Source organism: Lissotriton helveticus, chromosome 6, assembly GCF_964261635.1.
Source record: "Lissotriton helveticus chromosome 6, aLisHel1.1, whole genome shotgun sequence".
Classification (NCBI taxonomy): Eukaryota; Metazoa; Chordata; class Amphibia; order Caudata; family Salamandridae; genus Lissotriton; species Lissotriton helveticus.
The window spans coordinates 1,820,689,618-1,820,717,203 of record NC_136067.1 but is presented as its reverse complement, the minus strand read 5'-3'; positions in this window follow the sequence as shown (position 1 = coordinate 1,820,717,203).

Sequence of the window (27,586 nt, the reverse complement as noted above, 5' to 3'; positions counted from 1 at the left end):
TTATTTTTGTATAAATATTATTTATTTTTGTTGTAAATGAATCTAGGACCCTAGAGTAAATTTTCCCGGTTCATGCCCTTATATAGGTATACATTATCCAATCCTTATATAGGCATAGAAATCATTACCATATTTAGACTGAGTCTATGCAGCCCAAATACGGCACGGCTACTTCCACTACGTTCCAAGAATCAACAACGTTTTCTTAGAAAAACCCGCCTTCAGCAGCTAGGGACATCCCCTTGCCTGAATACTAATTTATCTAGGAAATCATGGAATTTCGAAGAACTGAGTCTTTTACGACGTTATTAAATCCAATCACATGTCAAACTTGGCACCTTCAAAGTATAAATATGCCCAGATGTGCCCAGACAAACACACGGTGGTTTGGAGCAGATCGACTAACTACTTGCCCGACGCCCTGCAGCAGCAAGTGCCGAAGGAAGCCGACCCTACAGCTGATGCACTGAGAGACTCTGTCTTTTCTCCTGCCGAGAAATCCAGCTCCAGTGTTTCCAGGCTACCCTTGCGGGTTGCTGGGAAATCGAGTCCTGAGAGAGGGATACAAGACCTCCTTCATTCTAAACCAAGGTACGGAGCTGATTAGACCCTTAGAGAATTCTTGATTAGATTCTCAGCAGAAAATACTAAACTTAAACTACTCCTCACGTATTTCTTCCCCTGTGCTAGGCTTAGGTCAGGTACACCGGGGTAGGCATGTTTTAGAAGCACCAGTTGAGTACTTTTAGCCATCATTTTATCACTGTATGTATTTTATACGTTTTAAGGCAATTTATGGCTTAGAAACCATATCATGCTTTTACAGTACTACTTTATAATACTTTTCGTATTATATACCCTGTACTTTATTACCAGTATTACGATTGTAGCAGGATATTTCTTATGCTTGAGAAAGAAGACTGTTCAATAAATACTTTTTATTGAAAACGCCCGTCTCTCTATTTTCTCAGCACCTCTGGTGAAACGAAGCATGCACGATTGACTGAGTAAAATAGCTATCTATTGTTTCCGCGACTCTAGAGATTGATTTCTTATTCTTGGGAAACAAAGTTGTCATGTTTATGCGGTTGTCAGAAACTAATCCCTTCTTGTGAATTCGAGAAAGTTTCTAGTGACCTCTGAGCTAGCTGGCACTCACAATTAAATCTAATATATACGATAGAGACCTAGTCGACTTCAGTCCTACGTCTAAACTATAGTATATGTTATTCCAATGCGCAGAGCTTATTGGGAATATAGGAACTACACTACATGGCGCCCAACGTTTGGTAAGGCGATAATTTAACGCTAGATACTAGAGTAACTCAGTCGTGCTTTTCACACAGACCCCTTTTTCCCGTTAAAAACTCCAATAGACGTCTGGAGTGGGTGAAAGGATAATATCCGCCAAAACTGAGTAGGACAAAGAATCCTATGTATTAGTTTTTGGTTTGTTCAACGTTGAAGGATACAGTGTTCCAAAATATTGTGCACCTAATCTTTGTTTCCTTGAAACTTGTTCTGCAAACTCTTCAATCAGTAAAAATAATGGTTACTGACGAAGAATTAGAAAGAGCTGCAGCAGCAGCTCAATCAGCCTTAGATGACAGAAATAGGCTACAGAATGACCCGGAGGCTATAATCATCCCGGTAAACGTAAGGAAAACTATAACTTTCAAACTCATAAATAATGCAGTATCATCGAGAGGTGGTACAGTAATCTTTGTTATAGAGGCACATGAATATCGGCAAACAGAGGTATTCTGTTCATGGATTCACTTTCCTCCAGCAGATGGAGGAACACACGAGTTTCACTACTACAGGGTAGAGGAACCTCCGGAGGAATATGTTCCTTATGAGGACATTAAGATTCCATTAACTTACCAAGAGCATCAGCTCTGGTTTAAAGGCGCCCTAAAACATGAAAATCACATTACCAGGCTTGGTCCACTAGGTAGACCACATCCTGACATAGAACATATGACAGGCCGAGAACTGTTAGCTCAGCTGAAACAATTAATCAAAATACATAGACAATTGGTTCAATATGTCACGCGGACTTTAACAGTCCATCCTACTGTGAGGATTCCACAACACACCCCTCACCAGGGGAACACAAACAAAATCACACCACAGACTATACAATCAGTCATTGATAAATTGCCTGCCAAACGGGAACAAATACCGTTTTGGTTAGCACAAAAAATTACTCAAATTGAGGCAGTATTCCCTGATAGTACACCTCATGAGAAACACAGAATTCTGATAACTGTTTACCAATGGGGATAGCACCACATGTGGAGGACTGTGACACTTGGGGCACAGTTTGTGCTTCAATCTACACAAAAACACATGGTGTACCGTCCATGGAGGTAATACCAGATATTCTGAGACAGATTCAAAATGAATACGGTCCAGAACCGGCCTTAAATCTGGGTATGAAATTACTGAAAGATTTCAAACAGATCTCAGCTATATTATTAGCTAACATTAGAGGTGAAGCAGCATCCGTGGCAATCCGCCAAAAGTTAAAAGAAACAGATATAACAGACCAACCATATGAGCTTGCAAGAATTATTGAAAAATCATATGAAGAACTAGGGAGAGATAGTTTGGGTGGAAAACCGTTAAAACCACAACTAATTGAAAATCCTGAAAAGGGTTTTATTAAAAATAATCTCACTACTCCTAAAAAGAAGTGGGAAAATACTAAACAGACACTTCCTAAAGAGAAGCGTTCTCAGTCAAGAGGCAGGTCGCCCTCTGAAAAAAGGTATAACCTTAGAAATAGGGATACTTTAAGAAAACCTGATAGATATCAAGATACTGATACTAGTTCCTCTTGTACCTTTGAGACTTTCTCGCAGAAATCCAAGAGGAGAGGATGATCAGAACAGAAAGAGGAACGCGTGAAGTACAAAGAAGAATACCACGTTCCAAAAAATAAGAAAACTCAATTCACCAAAAGGAAGGTAGCAAGCATAAAGATCAGACATGCCGAGGATCTTGAGGACACAACTCAAGAACGGGGAGTGGGTCCAGACAATGCTAGACAGCGCAGCAGAAGTCACCATAGTTCGCAGGATCCTGATGGATCATCTGGAGCCAGTGGACTTGAATGAATGCATTCAGGTTGAAACTGCCGACACTGTACCCCACAAGTTATATGAATTAACACTCCGGAAGGTGGGGGACATAACTAGAAAAATAAGAGCACTCTTTTGGGAGAAGCTCTCTAAGAGCTATGACATTCTTCTCTATCCGGATCCCAGTAGAGATGGGTAGGCATACCACGCGCTAACCAAGGCTCAAAGAACCTTAAACCCCTATGGTTCTTTCCCCTTGATGTAAATCCTACTGGGTACTGTTGACACCCAGACACCTTGACCTATAGGCAAGAGCTGTCCCATACAGGTAGTCAATCAATCAATCAATCAATCAATCAATCAATCATAGACATTTATAGAGCGCTCTACTTACCCGGAGGGTCTCAAGGCGCTAGGGGGAGGGGGGTGCTGCTACTGCCCGAACAGCCAGGTCTTGAGCTTCTTCCTGAAGGCGAGGTGGTCTTGGGTCAGGTGCAGGTCGGTCGGGAGGGAGTTCCAGGTCTTGGCGGCCAGGTAGGAGAAGGACCTTCCTCCTGTTGTCGTTCTTCGGATGCGTACAACCTAATTGAACTGATACTTAATAAGGTCATGTCGTATTTTGGATAGATGTAATCACTAGGTCCTGAAGAATCGCCGCCATTGTGCACAGGCGAGAAACATGTTGACCTCACAATATGTACTGTCGTTTTGGATCGTTACGTGGAAACCTAATTTTCCAGCGATCATAGGCTACTCACTGTTTTTACTTGTGGCAAGGGACCACCAGAATAAATTGCTCTCCGGTACCTTGTGCCACATTTTAACCACTTATTTGCACTATCCGTTCTCCTCTGGCCCCTCACTCGCACTTCACCCGTAGGCAGTTGGTAAAAAGATCTCCGTCAAAGAGCCCCTCAATGAGGTGAGCCCGTTGGGCATTGCACCGCCTGCCCGACGAGGAGCAACCGCCAATGATGAAGCATGACACTCGCAAGGGTGTGTGAGGCCATTAATACCAACATATTGGATACCCAGGGTAGCACTCCACTGAGCACTACCTTCCCTCCCTCGTGACCACCGTCTTACGCTTAACTTTTCCTATCTACTAATCTATAGGAACAGCCGGGTTTGTCTTTTGCTTAAACCTTGTCCCTCTGGGCTCTCACTGCGGCTGGACCTTCCATTCTAAGGTTTTTCCTGAATGGTAATTTGAGCCCTTGGATCTTGAATAGATCCATCTCCCCCCCTTTTTTGATACATACATTCTTCTAGCTGAACAAGACTGGCCACCTGAATTTGTTAGGGAGTGCCCACATGGCGAGGAAGTATGCCAGCCTTCTCAAATCACATTCCTATTCATAAAAAATACACCTATGCCAGAAAATGGGCTGTGGCCCAAGCTCCAGCATTATATAAAAATCATGCAGGATGGGATGAGGACTCTCCTCACCATAAAATCCAGTTAAAAAATCAACCTACTGCACAGAGGCAGTATCCAGTCAAGCAAGAAGCTAAAAACAAGTCAGGGAACAATCCTGTTTTTTCCTGTCTCCAAGCCAGACAATTCATATTGTCTAGTTTTGGATTACAGACATCTAAACTCCTGTTGCAAAACATTTGCAGTACAAAATGCACACAGTGCAGCACTGATGAATAAGATCGTGCGGAACAAATATAAAACCACATTAGACATTTCAAATGGGTTTTTCTGTCAAAACATTGCACCTGAAAGCAGGCATCTGACCGCTTTCTCAATTATGGGGACACAGCGACAATTTTGCTGTCTCCCCCAAGGATTCAAGAATAGTCCAGGGTTATCTTCAGCCAGAGTAACAGAGTTACTACAAATGTATGCTGATGAGGCATTATCTTGTGTCGATGACTTCTATCTTACAGACGATGATTTGGACGTAGACTTGAAAAGAGTGAACACCATAATACTTGGGTTCGCTTCTGAAAGGTACAAATTCAATTTTAAGAAATCACGAATTGCCCACCTCAATGTCCTATTCTTAGGATACAAGTTATCAAGTGAAGACAAAAGCCTGGCAGCCAACTTCCTAGAGAAATGTGCGCTGCTCCAACCTCCAAAGACGCTGAAGAACTTACAGTCAATTCTAGGTTTCCTGAATTTTGGAAGAACCTATGTTCTAAACTACGCAGAAAGGGTTAAACCTCTCTACGAACTAATCAAACCTGATTTCAAACCAACTAATTGGACTCAAACACACACAGAAATTTTGCGTTCAGTGCAAACAGACATGTTAGCAAAAACAAAATTAGAGAAATGCGACAATGTGCGCAACCTTGTGATCCTAATCATCCCAGGGAGATGCGGATTCACGTACCTGACTTTTAATGAAGGTGAAAAGGTACCAATAGCATACAAATCACACTTGTACACACAAGCGGAAGTAAAATTCACTTCTACAGAGAAAATTCTGACGGCGGTTCAAACTGCAGTAGCAAAGGAGAGAGCTCTAGCGCAGGGTAAATGCATAATGATCATTACACCTGTACCTGCCTTAGAGGCAGTGACAAAAGCAAGCATTCCTAATGCAAAAGCTTTACATCCGAGATGGATACAATGGGTTAACTCTCTTGCTGCAACAGACGTTGAATACGTGTTTGACCCCTACTTAAAAACACAAGAATTCCTACAATACGAGTACGAATGTCCTCTGCCGACCGAGATTCTGCCTCTAGAACATTACGGATGTATAATCTATATAGACGGATCAGCACAGCCCGCAATTGGGGATAAACAAGCCTATAGTGCTGCGTGCGCGATTGTTAAAGGTCGCTGGCGCAAAGCTAAATTTAGACCTATGGTCACTAAAACTCAATCCCTCGGACACTGTACAGCTCAGCGAGCTGAACTACAGGCTTTCAAGATGGCGCTTGAAAATACTGATCGCGAATTCCCCACACTAATAGTGTGCGATTCGTATTACTGCGTACAATCCTACAATGAGTATCTACAGAACTGGGTTTAAAATGGTTTCAAAGACGCAAAAGGAGGCACAATCAAGCATAAAACGCTTTGGGAACAAGTAGTTAAAGACTCACGTGATTCATACACTGAGTCATCAGTGTGATGGCGTTCACGTTGCAGGGAATTCATTGGCTGATGAAGCCGCGAAGGCAGCTGTGCAAACGGCTTCTGTAGCTGCGATCACTTGGTCAAAAACTAAAATAGACAGCGAAATAATGCAAGCTGTCACTGCTTCAGTTAAAGACAGTGGTAAGACACTCCCGAAAGGCTTTCCAGTAAAGTACTCATATATAACTGATGGGAATAATGTTCCTTTTGCTCGAATCCCTGGAGTGGGGGATAGGGCAATTCCAAACATGGAACATAGGTTAGGACTGATCTTAGCAGCACACAAAGGACTGGCATCTGCACACGCAGGAGTTCTCGCCACAGTATCATTATTAAAACAAAGATATTGGTGGCCGCGCATGAGAAAACAAACTAGAAATTATGTTCTAGAATGTGAAATCTGCCAAAAAATAAAAGTTTCAACAGTGAAACGACCTGCACAGACGCCCCTTCTTATTTCAGATAAACCACTAGCAAGCGTTTACCTGGACCACTGTGGTCCCTTAACAATGATGGCAACTATAAATATATCATGGTCGCAGTGAATTCCTGCACAAGATTTATTTAGATGTGGCCCCAGCGCTCGGCCGACGCCAGAACTGTTATATAGGATTTGCGAGTCTTTATCGGCACATACGCAATAGGCACGCTACACTCTGACCAGGGTCCTGCGTTTAGCTCTCGAGCTTACAAGGAGGCCATGGCTAGCTTGGGCGTTGCATTGCGGTATTCTAGTCCCTTCCATCCTGAGGGTAATGCGGTAGTAAAAAGAAAAAAACGTGACATAAAGCAATCCATAACAGCTAAGGTATTAGGTTCGGGTGATGGGTTGGTCAAACATAGTCTTAATAATCTGCCAAGAAATTCTCGGGGTGGAATCACTCCATATGAATTACTGTTCGGTACTAGAATGATAATCGAAGACCTCGATTGTCAAACTTCAATGGTGGAACAAAAAATCTTTGATGTCAAAGATCGTTTGGCTGTTTTACAGGACTTAAACGAAACAAGTCTAAGTAATGCAACACAAAAGCCAACATCCACTGAAGAAAAACCACCTGTCCCAGCAAGACCTGTTTGGATTCCAAAGATTGGGGATCTAGTCAGAGAGAAGATCGCGGTGAAGAAGGAATTTGGGCCTTCTTACAAAAAAGCAGTACCTATCTTGGCAATCCAAGGAACAAGATCTGTAGTACTACCGCTCCTTGCTGGTAAAAGAGAGAACAGAGTTGTATCGGTCAAACCACAACATGTGGCCAATAATAAGTAGTAGGCCCAGTGGACTCCCAAGATGTAGCAGAAGACCAAATCTCGCTACTATCCAAGAGGTTCAAACTGAAAGACTTATCATTTTTGATAAGCCTGCATTAAAAAATGAAGGACTATGGAACAAAGCCATGGAACTCGTGCCTCTTGAGACCCAAATAACAGTTTATCAAGAAACACCTGTCTACAATGATGTACCCTCTGACTATACAAATATGACAAAGGAAGAAGCAACTCCAAAGATTAATAACAATCCTGATGCAATTCCAACAATTGACAGAACTGCCTCTGGCTATTTCATCAACTTTGATACATTTTCTGAGGATCCCAGTGAACCGGAAGATACGCCAGCAAATCAAACTTTCAAAGAAAAAATAAAAGAACTCTTTCATCAACTTGAGAAAATATATCTGGTTTCACCATGGATTGAATTTTGGATTGTGTTAGGTGTACTTTTCCTCCTGCTCTGGCTCATTCTGGTTTTAAGCTTGGGAAAAATGATTGATGGAAAATATAATACAATGGACACAGCAAGTCAGAAAATCAACTTGGTCCTGAAACCTCATAAATCTTCCCATCGTGAAAGAAGAGATCTGTCATCAGTGAACATCACAGCCGTTCCTATACCTGGTGGTAAAGCATGGGACAGAACTGAGTATGACATCTATGGCCCGGTAGAGCTGCTGAAGATTCCGCACTAGTTCAAGATCTCTTTAAGAGACTTTGTATCACTAAGCACATTTTTCTGATGATTGGGACTTTGAGACTATTAATAATATGATATCAGATTTAAAGATGTCAGCTAAATTTACAGAACATGAATACTTACAAGGTTCATCAGATTATGAACAGATGTATTGTTTTAATTATTATGGTCACCATTATTTGCATAAATCTGCAAGCCCTAGGAATGTTTTTACATATAATCAATGGGAACATTGTTCAGCGCCGCCAAAGGGCAGCTCAAAGACGTTCTATGAAAAGTTTCCATACTTCACAGGGTTTAATGTTACAAATCCAGAAACATTTTATTTCAAAAATATAAATAAGACAGGCATGAAAACAATGTTGACCAATACTAAACAAATTTATTCTGCAAACTTTTATGCTCAGCTGTCTACATTAGGTTTTGACTTCTGGAAAAACAACATTGAGACAAAAACTGTCTGGGGCACGAAAGACTGGCAGGTGCAAGGATTAGAAGCCCTGTTCAGAGCCTGCATTTTACCAGAACAAATAATGTTTTTAAATGACACTGTTCAGCAAACTTCTTGTCTTGGCCTGGCTAAGATAAAAGATTTAAATAAACCGCCTATACCTAAACCCACATCTGACAGTGATGATACTACAGAAAAGGAGATAGACGTACCCTATATGTTATAACAGAACAGAACTAATCCTGATTGGAAAAAATGGTTAATCTGGCCCACAGACACTAATAATTGTCAAGATAGATTCCTGAACAAAACACAAGGGTTCACAATCAAAAGGCCAGATCCAAGATACTTCCAGAGACAACATCCAGGGATAGTTACTACTTATAGTGTAGGAAAGCTATGCCTTGAGTGGCTACAGAAATCTACACTTCCAGAAATCAAAAACCACTTATCTTTACTTAAAGAAGGTAATGATTTGCGAGATTTCTTAATGGGGCCTCGCAAACCAAGTCAAAAACGTTTCATATACGCCGGTATATACGCTGCGTACAACGAAGCTTGGAAAATAACGCAAATAGAAACTACAGAAAGAATACGAGAAATTGATCGTAGTAATTTAGAGAAATCTCTCTCTGTAGTGGACAATGGGTTAACGACTCTGTCCTCCAGAATATATTCTTTGGACAGCATTGTATCCTCTGCAATTGACATAATAGAGCAGGACTTGCTAATGTTGCACCATGGCCAGTCTCAATTACGTTCTATAATGCAGCTAGGCTGGACGTTACAAAATCTTCGTTCAGGCTACGTGCCATGGCGTCTAATCAACACAACGTCATTGTTTTCTGTATTTAACCTTACAGATAAACAAATCTCTTTGGTACAAAAAGGAGCAGACTATACGGTGCTGAGCATTGAAAAACTGGAAAGATTACCATTGACAGTTTCTGAGAAGCCTGTCATTGAATGGATAATACATGGCACCATTACGATACCAGTGACGATTTTCCAATTTGAGTATTGTCTACAGCATATACCAGCGGGCCTGTATGAAAGGTTGGGTAAAGAATACATTAAGTCGACCTGGACTTTACCATACACACACAAATGTTGGAATAAGAGAAAGGTGGAGTGGTGTGGCTCACTGGTTAGAGGCGGCAGACCCGGAAGCAGAGGACGGCCCGGGACCAGGGTTCTATCCCCGACGCGGCAGGGTCCTGGACCAGGGTCAGTGGACTCGATAATTCTCGCCTCGATGCCTACTCTAACCAGGGATCACACTCGGCAACTCTGGGCATTAGCTTGCCACATCTCCACAACGGCCCCCCACATACGCCGGGGATGCCTGGTTTCACCTTGGAGATACCCAGTAGGGACCATCTCACAGGGAAAGCTAGGACGGGTTCCCCAGCGGTCTACAGCGCAGAGATACTCCTTCGGGAGTCGATTCTAGCGCTTTAGAAACCCACAATTAATTAATTAATTAGTGGTAAAAATTGTAAGAACTTACTAAGCGGTACACTTTTGTGCCAAGGTATTAATTTACACTTAGCTTGCGACGGTTCTGCAAATAACCTCTCTTGCCACCTGCACGGTACTCCCTCCACAGTGATAGAACCAATTTTCAGGCAGCTATCCAATGGCAGCTACGCTATGCTCAATGACCACAGCTGTTGTGGCATGTTGCCAGGAAATACTTATCTTGTTAGTGTGTCATCCAGGGTCACTTGTTGTATGCAAGTATTGTATCCAAAGAGCAAGACAGACAGGGAGACGGAATTATGGCCTTCACTGAATATCTCTTCTATACGAATTGATACTTTAAGCAGAAAGAAAGTCATTCTTTTGCAAACAAATGTGCCACTGACCTTGTCTAGAGAAACGTATGATCTGCAAGTTCCAAGGACTTCTGCAGATACATGCATTATTATCAACAAACTGCCCAGTACATTTCGCAGAAATGTTAAGTCAAATCTTAAACATGTCTGATACCAGCGGCATTGCACATGTATTTAAGACGATTTTTTCGGGACTGTTAACACCATTTGAAGCAGTCCTCGGCATTTTTCCAAATTTCGTGCACTCTGTGTTCGGCGGCCTGCCTCTCATCTTGGGACTCGTAGCAGGAATTCTATTTTTATTTCTTCTGCTCCGATATGGCAAGTTCGGTCACCGACGATACCCAGACTACAATGGAAGGAACCCTCCTTGCCATGAGGTATCGTGAGAGATTTACACAGATTCTTGTCTTGGCTCGTTTAAGAGATCTGAACACAACCTGGTTTCTATCGTTCAGACCAATCTGGCAAGATTGCATCTTACCTCTTCTATGATGCCTGCTTTGCGGAGAAGAATGCGTGTTGGACATTTGTCTTACACTTCCATCAGTCCTGCCATCGGATGTTGACGCCTTGCTAGGTCCGGTAACGACTCATGCATCGTGTTGCCCCCAACGGCTGCCAATTCTGATGACGGCATTCATTGAGGTCTCACTGGCAAGTCTAACTGAGGGTGAGTTAAGAGAAACTACAGGCACACAGATACCGCTTACTGCAGACATTGCTAATGAATCAAACGCTGACGGCAATGATCCTCATCTATGCACATTTGATTTGTTAACTGAAGTGGTTCCACTTTCACCTACTATGGTGGACGGTTTCTTTGCCAGCCTAGACGATCTGATGTTTTCTCCTGACACCGAGAATAGCTTTTGATTCATGCACACAGCGTTCCCTGAACTCTGAAATTCGGCCTTCATTGTTTAAAAACAAACCATCTAACTTGAGAACTTTTCTGCGATAAAAATTAGAACATTTTCCAAAATAGAATCTCTTGGCACACAGTAATCTGCTTAAAGTAGAGCTATTCTTAGAGAACAAGATTTCTTTTGAAAACTTCCTGAATGACAATATTTGGCCTGATCATCATAAGCGAAATATTATGCTATGGGATGCTCTCGAAAAATTTTCTGTAAACTTCAGAGACATTTCATTAATGTAATTTTATACTGTATAAATGTATAAATAACAGAATGAATTTCCCACACTAGGCTTCATGTCTATAGAGAACTGTTTGTACATACAAGCCTATGCTCTTTACATTTCAACAAGCCTTTTCAAATGCAAATTGTATTTTGTATTATGGGTGGGATTGTTAACATTAGCTTTAGATATGTTCCGTGCTTATACGTTTAGTTTTATTGAATTTAAAATTGTGGAGTGGGTGTTGTAAATGAATCTAGGACCCTAGTGTAAATGTTCCCGATTCATGCCCTTATATAGGTATACATTATCCAATCCTTATATAGGCATAGAAATCATTACCATATTTAGACTGAGCCTATGCAGCCCAAATACGGCATGGCTACTTTCACTACGTTCCAAGAATCAACAACGATTTCTGAATACTAATTTATCTAGGAAATCATGGAGTTTTCGAAGAACTGAGTCTTTTATGACGTTATTAAGTCCAATCACACGTCAAACTCGGCACCTTCAAAGTATAAATATGCCTAGATTTGCCCAGACAAACACACAGTGGTTTGGAGCAGATCGACTAACTACTTGCCCGATGCCCTGCAGCAACAAGTGCTGAAGGAAGCCGACCCTCCAGCTGACGCACTGAGAGACTCTGTCTTTTCTCCTGCCGAGAAATCCAGCTCCAGTGTTTCCAGGTTGCTGGGAAATCGAGTACTGAGAGAGAGATACAAGACCTCCTTCATTCTAAACCAAGGCACGGAGCTGATTAGACCCTTAGAGAATTCTTGATTAGATTCTCAGCAGAAAATACTAAACTTAAACTACTCCTCACTTATTTCTTCCCCTGTGCTAGGCTTAGGTCAGGTACATCGGGGTAGGCGTATTTTAGAAGCACCAGTTGAGTACTTTTAGCCATCATTTTATCACTGTATGTATTTTATACGTTTTAAGGCAATTTATAGCTTAGAAACCATATCATGCTTTTACAGTACTACTTTATAATACTGTTCGTATTATATACCCTGTACTTTATTACCAGTATTATGATTGTAGCAGTACATTTCCTATGCTTGAGAAAGAACACTTTTCAATAAATACATGTTATTGAAAACGCCCGTCTCTCTATTTTCTCAGCACCTCTGGTGAATCGAAGCATGCACGATTGACTGAGTAAAATAGCTATCTATAGTTTCCGCGACTCTAGAGATTGATTTCTTATTCTTGGGAAACAAAGTTGTCATGTTTATGCGGTTGTCAAAAACTAATCCCTTCTTGTGAATTAAAGAAAGTTTATAGTGACCTCTGAGCTAGCTGGCACTCACAATTAGGTCTAATATAAACGATAGAGACCTAGTCGACTTCAGTCCTATGTCTAAACTATAGTATATGTTATTCCAATGCGCAGAACCTATTGGGAATATAGGAACTACACTACAATTTAATTAATAAATTGGAAAGAATTCTGTTAATTGTGTAATTAAATTGTTTTAATTGTTAATTAATATTAATGATTTAATTGCTAATTAATCATGTTAATATTGTAAATCATTTTTTTCATTACATTTTTATATGTGGGTTGTGGGGGTTATAGGTGTATAGGACGCTTTGGAAATCTTTCTGGGCACTTGAACTGACCTTGTGTGAACGCTGTTGCCCTGCGCTCCGCTGAATATTTCTTCGTGTGCCAGAGTTTGCAGCTTGTCCCCCTCTCGCCGCCGCCTTTTACATCAACGCGGCTGCCGAGCAGAGGGGGGCATTAAACTATAGATCCCGCCTGCCTTTGCGGCGGGAATCTCGGCACCAGAGCGCGCCAGGCGGCGCTGATAAGTCGCGTCATCCCGGTGGAGCGGATGACGCTTTGGAAATCTTTCTGGGCACTTGAACTGACCTTGTGTGAACGCTGTTGCCCTGCGCTCCGCTGAATATTTCTTCGTGTGCCAGAGTTTGCAGCTTGTCCCCCTCTCGCCGCCGCCTTTTACATCAACGCGGCTGCCGAGCAGAGGGGGGCATTAAACTATAGATCCCGCCTGCCTTTGCGGCGGGAATCTCGGCACCAGAGCGCGCCAGGCGGCGCTGATAAGTCGCGTCATCCCGGTGGAGCGGGTGACGCTTTGGAAATCTTTCTGGGCACTTGAACTGACCTTGTGTGAACGCTGTTGCCCTGCGCTCCGCTGAATATTTCTTCGTGTGCCAGAGTTTGCAGCTTGTCCCCCTCTCGCCGCCGCCTTTTACATCAACGCGGCTGCCGAGCAGAGGGGGGCATTAAACTATAGATCCCGCCTGCCTTTGCGGCAGGAATCTCGGCACCAGAGCGCGCCAGGCGGCGCTGATAAGTCGCGTCATCCCGGTGGAGCGGGTGACGCTTTGGAAATCTTTCTGGGCACTTGAACTGACCTTGTGTGAACGCTGTTGCCCTGCGCTCCGCTGAATATTTCTTCGTGTGCCAGAGTTTGCAGCTTGTCCCCCTCTCGCCGCCGCCTTTTACATCAACGCGGCTGCCGAGCAGAGGGGGGCATTAAACTATAGATCCCGCCTGCCTTTGCGGCGGGAATCTCGGCACCAGAGCGCGCCAGGCGGCGCTGATAAGTCGCGTCATCCCCGCGTCGCGGGAGCGCGCGGGGGCGCCCGGGGCGAAGCCCGGGCAAAGGGCGGGCCCTCTGTGGCCCTCGGTGTCTGAGGTAGGCTGGGCTGGGCCCGGTTATTTAAATTTATATATTTATCATCATACCGGTGGATATCGAAGTGTCAGTTGAGAAGGTAAAGCGTACTTCTATGTTTCCATGGACATTGTCTGAAGGTTGATTGATCTCGCCTCTCCACTCTCTACACTATTTTTACGGTTCATTTATCATTTTTATAACATTATAACATCAGTGGATATACACTTTTTCTACGGCGTCAACCCTTTGGAAACCAGTGAGGATGACTAAGAAACTCCGCTCTGGGAGATTAGTGGGGGGAAGGACCTGTGCAAAAACAAAATCTAACCCCTTAAGAAATAAATCCGTGATTAACTACTCGCTAAAGGGACAGTGTCAGCTCTTCGACCTTTGGGAAAAAGCAGTGGATAAGAAATTAGCTGTGGACACAAATGATGGTTTCCTACCTATTGCGCAGGTTGGTCCATCTCAAGCGGTTGATAATATGGTTTCTCCTCCAACACTGACAGACCCATTTCAAATAGAAATCACTGCAGGGATTAGCCCTGCACATGTTATTGATAATGGTCCCATTGGGTCTTTTGTGCACTCTATGGAAGGAAAACAAATTAAAAACTCTCCGGCGCCACAGTCTTGTAATGCACGTGTTAGGTCAGAGGGAGATCTTTCTCTGTCCTCCATTGACCTCGAACTTTGTGGCCGATATGTGAGCACAGGAAGTCCAAAATCCTCTGAAGTCTTTAAGCCATTAGTGGACGCTACTCCATCTGGCCTATTGTTATATAGCAGTACTCCTTCCATAAATGTGCAGGATATGTCCGCGCTGTTAAATGTTTCTATGTCTCCTGAGCTCAATCTATCTGGAATCTGTCCTCCTCTTGCTACTGGGGAAAAACCAATATCGGAGTCTTTGATTGCCCTTGAAAATTTGCTCTCCTCTATACTATGTCTTTTGGGCAAATTTGTGGGCAGTTCGGACTGTATCTTAGATTCAGTCACTAAAATATTGAAAGCAATGCTGCACAAGGCGCCTGAAGTGAGGAGTGTTTCTTTGATTATGACTGATACCAACCAGGTAACGGGGAACACAAATGCACCTCCGGAGAAGCTTGATATAAAGCCGTCAGCTATGGCTCGAGAAAATAACATCACGGCTCCGTTAGTTTCAGCGGCAACTAATTGTGTAAAAAACTCCGATTTTGAAATAGAAGAAGAAATGCAGTCTGGTTTATTAAGTTCAGCAGCACAGGAATTATTCCCGATTTTCGAAACCGGGAAAAAAGGGCTACAAGAAGATGATGATCAGGAAATAACCAAAAAAAGCCGGAAACATAGAAACGACAAAGGGAAAAAAAGGAAACCTTTACGTAAATACAGGAAGAAAAGACAAAGGCGGATAATCTTTCAAGACTCTATTGTTTTAATTGACAATGAGGAAAACGCTATTAATTCTAACTTGGGGATCACTAAAAGGGCAAGTGAATCCTGTCATGTACACTTTGGTCCAGAGACTAATGGTAATATTTTGCCTTTGTCTGTGGAAGATTTGCCTCAGAGGGGTGGACATGGCCCGATTATCCCGCATATGGTTGAGACAGAGAGCACTACCCCGGTTGCACTGGGGGATCTTAATCCTTTGGCTCCCTCTTTTGCCCCAACGGTCAGGGCTGATAAAGGCCCACTTCACTCCCCCCAGGCAAAAAAATCAATGAATTATGTGGACACTTATGTTCTGGACTTTGTTCCTTTATTTGATGTAAATTTGCCTCTAAATAGATCATGGTTGCTTAAATGTCTTAGTGATCAGGAAAGTCTTCACCTTATTCAATCAAGGGATATTGAGTTAGTTTCCCTGTTAGGTGAAGATAGTGTAACCAGTATAAGAGTCAAATTCTATTCTAAATTCATTGTAAATTTGATATTACAGCAAGTGGAGAGTTTTCAATGCAGAGGTATTGATGTTCTGCCTATTTTCTGTTCTGAAACGACCTCTTTTCCCCACGGGATGACCCAAAAGGGTGACAAGCTAGATGGGGCATCCTCTCTGTTTGAGGATCTAAAGATCTGGGTCTCTAAGGGGAAACGGTCAGTTTCTAAAGCACTGCTTCTTCCACCAATCCAGAACTCCGCACCATTAGATGAGAATCACCGGTGGAATTGGCTGCATAGTGCTCTTGCAACTAAGAGCACAGATAATTCCAAATTATTCCATCATCTTTAATAATCAATTAAAAATTATCTCTTGGAATGCAGCCGGGATACATAGTAGCCCTGAGAAGCTTGATTTTTTATTCTCTCTAGGAGCAAATGTGATCTGCATCCAAGAAAGATGGTGCATTGATAATATCTATGGAGGGAAGGAATACTATGTGTTGAAAGCACCTGCCGCCCCTTCGAGGAAAGGTCATGCTAAAGGGGGAATAGTTTGCTTGTTAACTAATAAACTGTGCTGGAGATTCTCGCATTACATTGATTCCAGTAATCTCTTTCAAGCCATAAGAATTTCGAATCTCCCCAACTTTCCAAATAAATCGGGCGTCGTAATTATTAATGTGTATATCCCCCCTGAAGAGCGTTATAATATTTTATTGAAGCATGTATTTCAGTATATCGGACAGATTAAGAATGTTTCTTCTCCTCCTGATGTTATTTTAGTTGGAGATTTGAATTGTAAAATCTCGAATGCTAGCTTAAATTTATTTAGAAATATACCCAAAGAAGAGGCCTATTTCATCCCACAATCGATTTTCCACGACAAAATAATAACAAACAAAAGAGGGAAGATTCTCCTGGAGGAACTATCCGCTGTTGAGGGGCTTATTTTAAATGGGAGATTTCCCTCTGATGTGCCCACGAAATTTACTCATAAGTCTCCTTTCAGCGCCTCTATCCTTGACTATGTGATCTCTGACTTTGACATTTTCCCATATGTTCAGGACCTAATGATAGCCCCCACCACTTTCAGTGATCACAGCATAATTTCCATAACGCTCTCTTTTAAACCTCCACCCACTGAGTCTTGGTCTCTTGGTAACAATGAGGTCACCTTCCAGGGATCTTCGGGTAGGTGCTGTTGGAACAGCACGACAATAAGAGGTGTGCATGATATTTTATGCAAAACTATACTAGAACTAAATAGCTGGTGTGGTTTCGAAATTGCTAATTTCGAAAAATTTATGAGAAAGATCACTCTAGATGCAAAAAAGATCAGTGGTTCGGGAAAAAAGCCATTTGTCCCTAGTGCATTGCGCATCCTGAATAAGGAAATAAATAAATTAGTGCGAATGCAATATCTCGGCAGATCAGGTGAACTAGCTAAGGAAATTTCGAGGTTAAAAAGAAGGAGAACTAGACTAAAAGGGAGTCTAAAAAAGGAGAAGGAAGACTTAGTATGGATAAACCTGCGGGAGGCAGTTGCGCATGGCAAAACTAGAGAATTCTGGTCCATAGTCGGGAGGGGATGCGGTACTAGAAGCAGTCCTCTTCCCATACCCATTTCTGAAGAGGTATGGTCCTCCTATGTTAGGAAGTTGTATGCAGGGAACGAAGCCTTGGCTTTAGATAGAGTACCTGAACTCACATCGGAGGATCCGATCGACTATCTAACAGTAAAAACAATAGAAATGGCCATAAAGAACATGCGTTTGTCGGGCGCAATGGGACCTGACGAACTCCCCATGATAGCAGGAACCTTTACTCTGGAGCAAGATTCTTTATCCAGTGTTCAAATCCTGCTTTGATACCAAAACTGTCCCAGCCTCCTGGAAGGGAAGTATATTGGTCCCTATTTTTAAGAAGGGATCTAGGGATTGTCCCATGAACTACCGTTTGATTGCTCTCCTCGACTCAGTTGGAAAGGTTTTTGCTAAATGTATTTTGGGCTTGCTTGAAAATTGGGTCGAGGAGAATAATATTCTACCATGTGAACAGACTGGTTTCCTTAGGGGACACGGTACATTGGACAATCTTACCATCCTCCATGTGATCTCTGACAAATATTCACGAGTAAGAGGAGGAGTGGTGTTTGCAGCGTTTATTGATTTCTCCACAGCGTTCGATAAAGTCGATCGTCGAACGCTGTGGAGAAAATTAGCCGCCCTTGGTTTACCACTATATCTATTAGAGCTGTTACGAGCTCTCCATTCAGAAACGTGGTGTAGTGTTCTCCAACGGGGTGAGAGGGGACTTTCGCATAAGATTCCCTCTCAGAACGGCCTTAAACAAGGCTGTCTCCTGGCACCACTATTGTTCTCACTATACACCGCAGATCTTCCTGCTTATCTATCAGCGTGTGTGTTTATAGCCCCGGTGGTAGGTGGGACCCCTATTTCTTGTCTCATGTACGCTGACGATATTCTTGTTCTAGATCTAACCCCCAAAGGTCTTGCTAATCGGCTACAAGCCTTACACGTTTTTGCTGATGCCCACTGTATGAAGATTAATATATCTAAAAGCAAAATCATGTGTATTGCTGGAAAAAAGAAATGCCGTTCTGTAAATTTTGGATGGTTTATTGGTGGTCAAAAACTAGAGGTTGTCAAAACCTATACTTTTTTGGGTAAAATCATTGCGGCCAATTTGAGTGAGAGGCCCCATATCGAGCACAGCTTACGTAAAGCACTTGCCCATGGCAAAGGCTTAAATTCCCTTTATTCTGCTACTGGAAAGAGACACTTTGCTTGTCTTCTTGAAGTGTTTAGGGCTAAGATTCCTCCTACGATACTATATGGCATAGAACTTATAGAGTTGAAGCATTGGGAGTTTTGTAACAAAATTGAGGGGAAACTCTTAAGATCCCTATCCAACCTTAATACCTCCTGCTCTTTGGCAGCATGTAGGCTTGATTTCGGCCTTAGGAGCAGCTGGGTTCAGGGACTATGTGCCCTGGTAAGATGGGTGACTTGCTTGGCTAGAGCCGAATCAGGGTCGATGAGGGCCCTTCTTAACCCCTTCGACGCTCATGACGAGCTGGGCTCGTCATGCAGTAGCCTCCTGCTACGCTCATGACGAGCCCAGCTCGTCATGAATGTGCGAGGATCGCGAAATCCCAGCACAGCAGGGGAATTCCCATAGCATCCAAGAGGTTAAAAAGGAATTGTTGGGCAACTTTAACGAGTTCTCACGTTTAGTAAGGAATTTCAGAAGAGCTGTGTCACTTTTAAAGTTAGATGAAAGTGTGTTATTCCTATACTCATCGTCACAGCTAAAACTTGTGCTAAAACAGGCATCGTGGGAACTCTGCTATCAAATGGATAGGAACACAATACAAGGAAAAGGGGGTAGTGATCTTCTCCTTAATTCCTACACTATGAAGTTGGCCCAACCTTATGCCACATGGAATATACCCCATGGTATTCGTAGATTATGGTTTCTGTTACGATACGATTTACTGCCCTTAAATTCACTTCTCTCTAAATGGCATGGAACCTCTCCCATGTGTAACTTCTGTAGCTTGAGTACTCAGAATTGTATCCATGTTATGCTAATTTGCCCTGCACTTCGACCATTGCGTTTTAAATGGTTAAAATCGATATGTCTCCAATTGGGTATTTCTGATGTTAATACTTTTCTACGATTTCTATACTGTCCTCCAAATGAAATGTTTTACTTCTATATTTTTAATTTTTTAAAGGCTTTTTAGCTATTTATTAAGGAAATCTGGAGAGGTCTGACATTGCTCCCTCATGTCATTGACTCTATGGATGAAATCAGTTTTGTATGTGTGATGAGTCTTATTTTTTCTGTTTGTATTTGTTCTGAATTTTATGTGGCCCTTAACTAGAGCCAAACATAATAAAATAAAATTGAAATTGTGTATATGGTGGAAGGAAATTATAACAAAATGTATTTAATGAATTACATTTATTAATAAATAGTTTTTAAGCCAAAAAAAATTATATGTATAATAATATTGCATTTCATGTTTAATATTGTATGTAATATTTTTATTATATGTTTTTATTTTTATAAATTGTTCTCATTTTCATTATTTGTTCAAATATAATATACATAACATTTTAAATATTTACTTTTTGCATTTTTATTTTGTTTTTTAAATTAGTTTTTGTATTTGTAGAAATGTTGTTTGTAATGTAGTACTGACTGTGGTGGAAATAAAAGATTTTTGATAATTTTAAAATCCACTTTTTCAACTGTTGCCCTGATTGGAGTGAGAATAGCAAATTTTACCCCTCTGCAATCCAACACTTTCCCTACTGTTGCACTGATTGCAGTGGGAATATAAACGTTACCCCGCCACAATCCAACACTTTTCTTACTGTTGCATTGACAAGAGTGGGAATAATAAATGCTACCTCTCTGCAATCCAATACTTTCCCTACTGTTGCACTGACTGGAGTGGGAATAATAGATTTTACCCTCTTATAATCCAAGTCTTTCCCTACTGTTGCACTGAGTGGAGTGGGAATATATATACATCTTTTTTATCAATTAAAAAAATGTTTCTTCTTTTTTGTTGTTGTCCTCATTTGCCTTCAACCACAGTAAACAGACCATCTGTTCGTACCCCTTCTCAACGACCTGAGATGACATAGGCTCTTTAATGGAATCTCTTGGTGCCTTCAGCCTCTAAGGGTACATTATCAGACCAGAATGTTACTTCCCCTCAAAAAGGGGATAGGTTTTACTCCAACTTGGTCCGTGAAAACCAGATGGACGCTTTCAATAGCCCGGGGAAGCCCAACATAGTCCAAGGAGTATCCAAAAGGCATAATCATCGGACCCGCCCTTTATTCAAATATAGGTAAAATAACAAAGCATAGATAAAATTGATAATTCATTCTTAAGTTATTTCCATTGGAGCAGCAAGTCCCAGTACGCAATCTTTTTTCTACTGCAAGCTATGGACAAATTCATCTTAGATATTTCATATAGTGAGGTCAACCAATCTGAATGCTTAGGAGGGGCTTGGTCTACCCAATGTTTACATATTTGCCTCTAGGGCAGTAAAATCGAATAGAATAGAAGAGATCTGGCTGGGCCTACGATGTGGCTATTAAGGACAAAGATTATCAAGGTCAGGTCCATTTGAATTGGTACTCTCAAGGTACTTTCCAAGGTTGCCGTATTTCTTCCCAAAATACACCAATGGGGAGACAGTCTTTGAACATGTGCAAGTCTGAGGCTTCAACCAACCCACACTTCTTACAGTCAACTTGAGACCCTTTTAAAAAATGAGATAGTCTAAGGGGGATATATATGCTCTGTGCACAGTGAACAAGTGGTTCCTCTTCAACCAGGCAGGTTTAACCAAACTATAAAGATTTTTAAACTAATCCTGCCATAGGAGATCGTACTGTGCATTTGGCATCTGTTCACTACATAACTCGTTTGCAAGCTTAAATTCAACATCCACCGCCTCTTCGATAGCCCAGTACCAATGTGAAACCTCCTTCTTCCCCGCTAGCCTCTCGACTAACTGTTGCTCAAGACTGTTGCCCCCGCCTATAGATTTCTTCTGTCTTAACTGGGATTGTACCCAGCTTTGTAACTGGATATACTTAAATCTTGAGAGGCCGCTGCCCACCCTCTTTTTTAGATCTTCCCATGAGATAAGTGTTTCCTCACCGACAAGATCCCCCCATACTTTTAGCCCGGCATCTTTAAGTGGTGTCGTCAGCCTGTCCTGGAGGCACTCCGGCGAGCCTGGTGAATCCCAGAGTGGTGCTAGGTTTGAGAAATAATTAAGGCCCACCAGATTTTTTAACCTTGCCCATATTCTGGCGAATGCCTGAAGGACCTTAAGTTTGACCTTCTTGAAAAAATGTTGGTCCCCAAATTTGAACATGAAAACCTCTTCCGGTAGACCAGCCCGTCTTAACATGGCCAAAAACATGTCTCCTCCCCCGGTACTGGCAGACATTTTTAATAACATCCGGGAGTGTGAACGCTGAAACGCCCAGGCATAATACTGTAGGTCAGGTAGCGAAGACGTCCTTTCTCTCTCCTATGCCATAGTTTTTTCCAGGCTATTCTAGTGGATCTGTATACCTAAATAAAGGAGTTTATTTCCTGCTAGAATTTATCTATGGTGCATTTATTGAAGTGAAGGGGGATTGTATTAAAGAGAAAAGTGATCTTAGGTAATATCGTCATTTTAACCAGATTCACCCTCCCCAAGATGGATAAAGGGAGGTGGGCCCATGACTTCATCTGTTTATGACATTACCTGAGGACTCTTGCTAAGTTGGTTTCTGCGATTTTATCTATGTCTTGAATGATTCTGACCCCCAAGTAACGCATGCTGGGACAGACCTGGTGTAAAGTTTCTGTGATGTTCCAAGTCATGATTTCGGTCTTCCCAGCATTTACCTCATACCCAGAGACCTGCCAAAATTCCTCTGCCAGTCTGATGACTGCCGGGAGGGATGTATTTAAATCTGCTGAAAGTACCAGGATATCATCTGCAAACAAGGCCACCCTCCTCTCCCAATCTCCGTGTTTGAAAGACTTAATGCTAGGATCTTTTCTGAGCCTCTGCGCAAATGGCTCTATATACATATCAAAAAGCAGGGGGAGATGGGGCAGCCCTGTTGAGTTCCCCTGGTTATCCTGAATGCCTTAGTCAGACTTCCGTTGACCAAAATCCTGGCCGACGGTGCTTGATATAGCAGCTGTATGGTACGGCAAAACTTATCACCCAGGTTAAATCTTACCATGACTTCCAACAGGTAAACCCAGTTTACCCTGTCAAAAGCCTTGGTGGCGTCCAGAGTTAAAGCTGCAAGAGGAAGTGAATAGGTGGAAGCAATATCTATTGCACCGACCATATCGTATGTGAGGTCTGCCAATTGTCTCCCTTTCACAAACGCTTTCTGGTCGGGGTGAAGGATGTCATTCACCACCATCCCCAGCCTGGTTGCTAAAATGAAAGTAAAGATTTTATAATTGACGTTTAAAAGTGATATGGGTCGATATGAACCACAACTGGCTGGATTTTTGCTAGGTTTCAGGATCAGGACTACTTTAGCATCATTCCAGGATTCAGGAGGGCTAACTCCCTCCAATAGTATCTTATTGAATAGTTTGGTTAATACTGGAATTATACCCTTCCTCAAGGATCTATATAATTCAGCTGGTAGTCCGTCCGGTCCGGCATCTTTACCCCTTTTCCATCCCGCCATAGCCTTCCTCACTTCCTCCTGCGTAATGGCTTTTTCCAGATCTGTCTGTTGCTTGGAACTAAGGGGTGTTAATGTGGTTCCCTCCTACCTTGCTGTGCTTTAGATCTATCTTCTGTACAGGTCTCTTTGTATATATCTTGGAAATATTCCAAGAAGGCCTCACCAAAACCTTCATCCAAAGATATGGAGGCTACGTCATTTCCCCCAGTAGTTTCTTTTATATGGTTTCGGAGCTGGTCTGCCTTGATTTTCCATGCAAGTAACTTTCCTGCTCCTTCCCCATACTCAAAGTGGGCGATCTTTGCCTTCAATCTACACATGAGCCTCCTTTGGAGAATGCCCTCCAGCTGTTCCTTTAATTTTTTAGGTTTATCCAAGTCTTCCTTCGAGCCGATACCAGCCTGGCTATTCAGTTCTAACTCCACCTCCCTCCTTTCTGCCTCCAAGGCTGAGGTCTCTTCTCTATATTTTTTACTCCTATAGCTCGATCTATTGGTAATTTAAATTTTTGTTGTTGTGTTAATTGAAGTGGGAATAGTAAATTATAGTATTTTGCAATTATATATTTTATGTAATTTTATATTTATTTTAGAGTAGTACATTTTATTTTTGTGTGAGGTAAAACATGTTGTTACTATTGTGTTGTGTTAGGTGGGAGTACTTATTTTTATATTTATTTAGTATAAACATTTGGTTTTTTTAATGTAGTGGGAAATGTATATGTATTTATTTAAACTTTTTATAATGTATTGTATGTTGATTAAATTTATATAATTTTGTATGATTTATTATAATAATAATTATTATTATAATTTTCAATATGTATTGTTTGTAAATAATTTCTTATTAAATTGTAAAAAATGTGTGCTGTTTAATTTATATTTTAAATTAAATTGGTTTCCTTTTTTAACATTTTATGTTTTTGGTATAATTAAATATGTATACATATAGATTTGATAATATTATATTATTTACAATGTTTTAAATTATATTATTATTAAAAATATTAGTTTATTTATTTTTATATATATGTATGTTCAAATATATATATAGGTATGTGTGTTTACATATTTAAAAGTAAGTTTATTTGTTATATTTTTAAAATATACACTTTAATATATTTTATTTTTTATAAATGAATGCTAGCATTTAATATATGTTAATATTAATATATATATATATATATTATATATATATATATATATATATATATATATATATATATATATATATATATATATATTTAAAACTCGATATTTAATACAACTATATTATAGTAAACAATATTTTTTCCAATATTTTTGTACTTACCTTTTCAAGTATTGGCAGTCGATATTTTTCTATTCTATATTTTTGCCTCAATATTCTTTTCCTACATCTTTTTGTAGTCGATATTCTGTCAGATAACCGGCACAGCCGACCTAACCAGTCTGCACCCGAGCTGTCTGGCCTGAGTACCAAAGATCCAGCTGTGACCCCTTGTTCCAAGAACCCTTGCGACCCAAGCACCGTTTGGGAGCTCGCAGGCTTGTCCCCAAGTCCCCCTGCGCAGCCTGCTTCCAGGTGGCCCCCTTCTCCGTAGTGCGCACAGCTACCAACCTCACCAGCACCCTGCTCCCGGCTAAAACCAGGTAGTTCCCAAAGAACTACTGGTAGTATTTTGGACTATGGTCCACTACAATCCGACACCCAGAGGGTGACCCCTGAAACCAACTGTACTTACCTTTATTCATACATGTCTTTTCTCCCCATAGTTAAAATTGCATTTTTTTTCAATATGGTCCGTTTTTTAAATTTCTAAAATTAACTGCTTTGGCCTTGGTTAAATCCCTGAGTTCAAACTGTTTGAAAATTAAAAAACTCATTATAGTAAGGACTTAAAGTTCTGTTAGAATCTTTTATTGTTTCTCCAAAAAGGTCCCAACTTTAGTAAAATAAGGAGTACCTCAGAGGAAGTGGTTAAGGAGCTCGACCTAACCCCCTTTCTGCAGGTAAAATGCTCACAGTTAAGGGCCCTCTTAAGGATACAAGATTAAAACTGTCTCACGGCCTACCACTACAACGCTTCAGAAGAATTTGACAGAATATGAGCTGGCCCATTCTATGGATGAGGTCTCCAACCCTGAAGATAAGGGTGCAATGGGTTAGAGCATTCTCTAATCGAAAGAGAGGTTGTAGAACCTGTACCCAACAACCTACCAAATAAGCCAAGAGTCTCTGCCACTAAAGAAGATAGCTCAGTTCCCTCAAGGTACGGTGAGGTTCTCACTGAGCAGGAGATTCTTCTGGAGAGATTGGCCTACAGAATAGTCCTGGAGGACAAGATACTGGCCATAGAAAGGGAAAGGGCTGACATAGGTTTAGCATCCATGAATGGTGGCAGCAACATAATACCTACAGACAGAGAGGAAACCTTTGACCCTATAATCCCCAAAGGGATTGTCCCCAAATATGCAGAAGGTGATGATATCACCAAATGGTTTACAGCTTTTGAGAGAGCCTATAGAATGAGGAGACTCAGCCAGCAATATTGGGGCTCTCTACTTTGGAAACTGTTTTCTGGTAAGTGTAGGGATAGACTCCTGACACTGCACAATCAGAGGCTGAGTCCTATGACCACAAGAATGGTACCCTGATTGAGGGTTATAGACTCAACACTGAAGAGTATAGAATCAAGTTCAGGGGGACTCGGAAAACCTTCTGTCAATCCTGGGTTGATTTTGTAGATTTTTAGTAAAGACACTAGGTGGTTGGTTAAAAGGAAGCCAGGTGCAAGATGATGATGGGCTGTATAACTTGATTATGAAAAAAACATCTGTTGAGTAGCTATGTTGCATCAATACCTGGTGGACCTGGGTCCAGTCTCTCCTCAGGAGTTGGGTAAGAAGCCTGATAAATGGGTAAAAACTAGAGTGTCCAAGACAAGTCATGGAGGGGTTGACCAAAAAAAGAGGTTGTGAAGCCCCCCTAAGACAAAAAGGGGGACCACTCTAAAGATAACAGTAAGGAGACCTCTGTAGGCCCTCAAAACCCTGCCCAGGAGGGTGGGTCCCCAAGACACCTCACAAAACAAAAGTGGTTACCAGGGTAAGAACTGGGATCTCAAAAAGGCTTGGTGCTTTGACTGTAAACAGAAAGGTCACCAGACCAAGGACCCTTCCTATCCTAAGAACAAACACATTAGTATACCCCCAGGGGTTGCAGTGTAGCCTTTGAGGATGATTCCTCAGATGAGGAAGTCCTTCTGGAATTTAACTAGAAGATGGAAACAAAAGGTGAGTTGGAGTTTTCAAAGGGAAGCAGACACTTCAACAACCTACTGGTGAATGAAATCCTAGCCACTGCCCTGAGAGATACGTGTACCAGTCACACTATTGTGCATGAAAGGTTGGTACTCTCAAACCAGTATATTCCAGGTGAGGCTTTGAAGAGTAAGGGCTATTCTAGGGGAGGTTACTATTAGGCCTGTGGCATTAGTACACGAACATGGCACCCGCAAGATAACTCGGCTCCGCACGGCCACCCACAATCCTTCAAGATCCTGTGATACACGAGTTAACATCACTCACATTTTTGATGCCACTGGCCTGGAGAGCCCTTACAACACCATCCGGGTGTATTCCGAAGTTCTAACTCCAAGAGGAGCCAATGTGAGCGAGGTGGGGCCTGTCGCTCCCGCCAGCTGAAGCCCAAAGCGGGAGGAGACTCGCAGTGGTGCCGTTAGACAGTTGGGCAATAGACCGAGGGGAGTGTGGCCTGAGCAATCTCCGGTCTCAGGAGCCTGCGGATCAGGGGTGTTTTTGCACGGGCCATCCCCAGATCCCCCCATAGGTGCACAGGCCCAGCTGGTGAGGGCGCAAAGATTGTGGAGGCCACAGCAGTGTGTCTGTGGAAGACACAGCAGCTGATGGGGGAAGGTGACGGATACTCCATAACTGAGCTGCAGACTTTGCTGAGCAGAGCGGCACTGCAACCGCCTTGCCATCATGGTAATTAAAGCCGGACTCTTGAGGGCGGGACACAGGACCGCAGTGAGCCACATTCTGGGCCCAGCCAGGGGCAAACGATGGGCCTGGAGAGGCGACATTGTCCACAGCTAAGGAATATTAGGCTCTTAAATTCAGAGGCATGTGTGCTCATCTAACAGCCCACTAGGCCTCGCAAGACCATGCCCACCCAAACAACTGGGACCT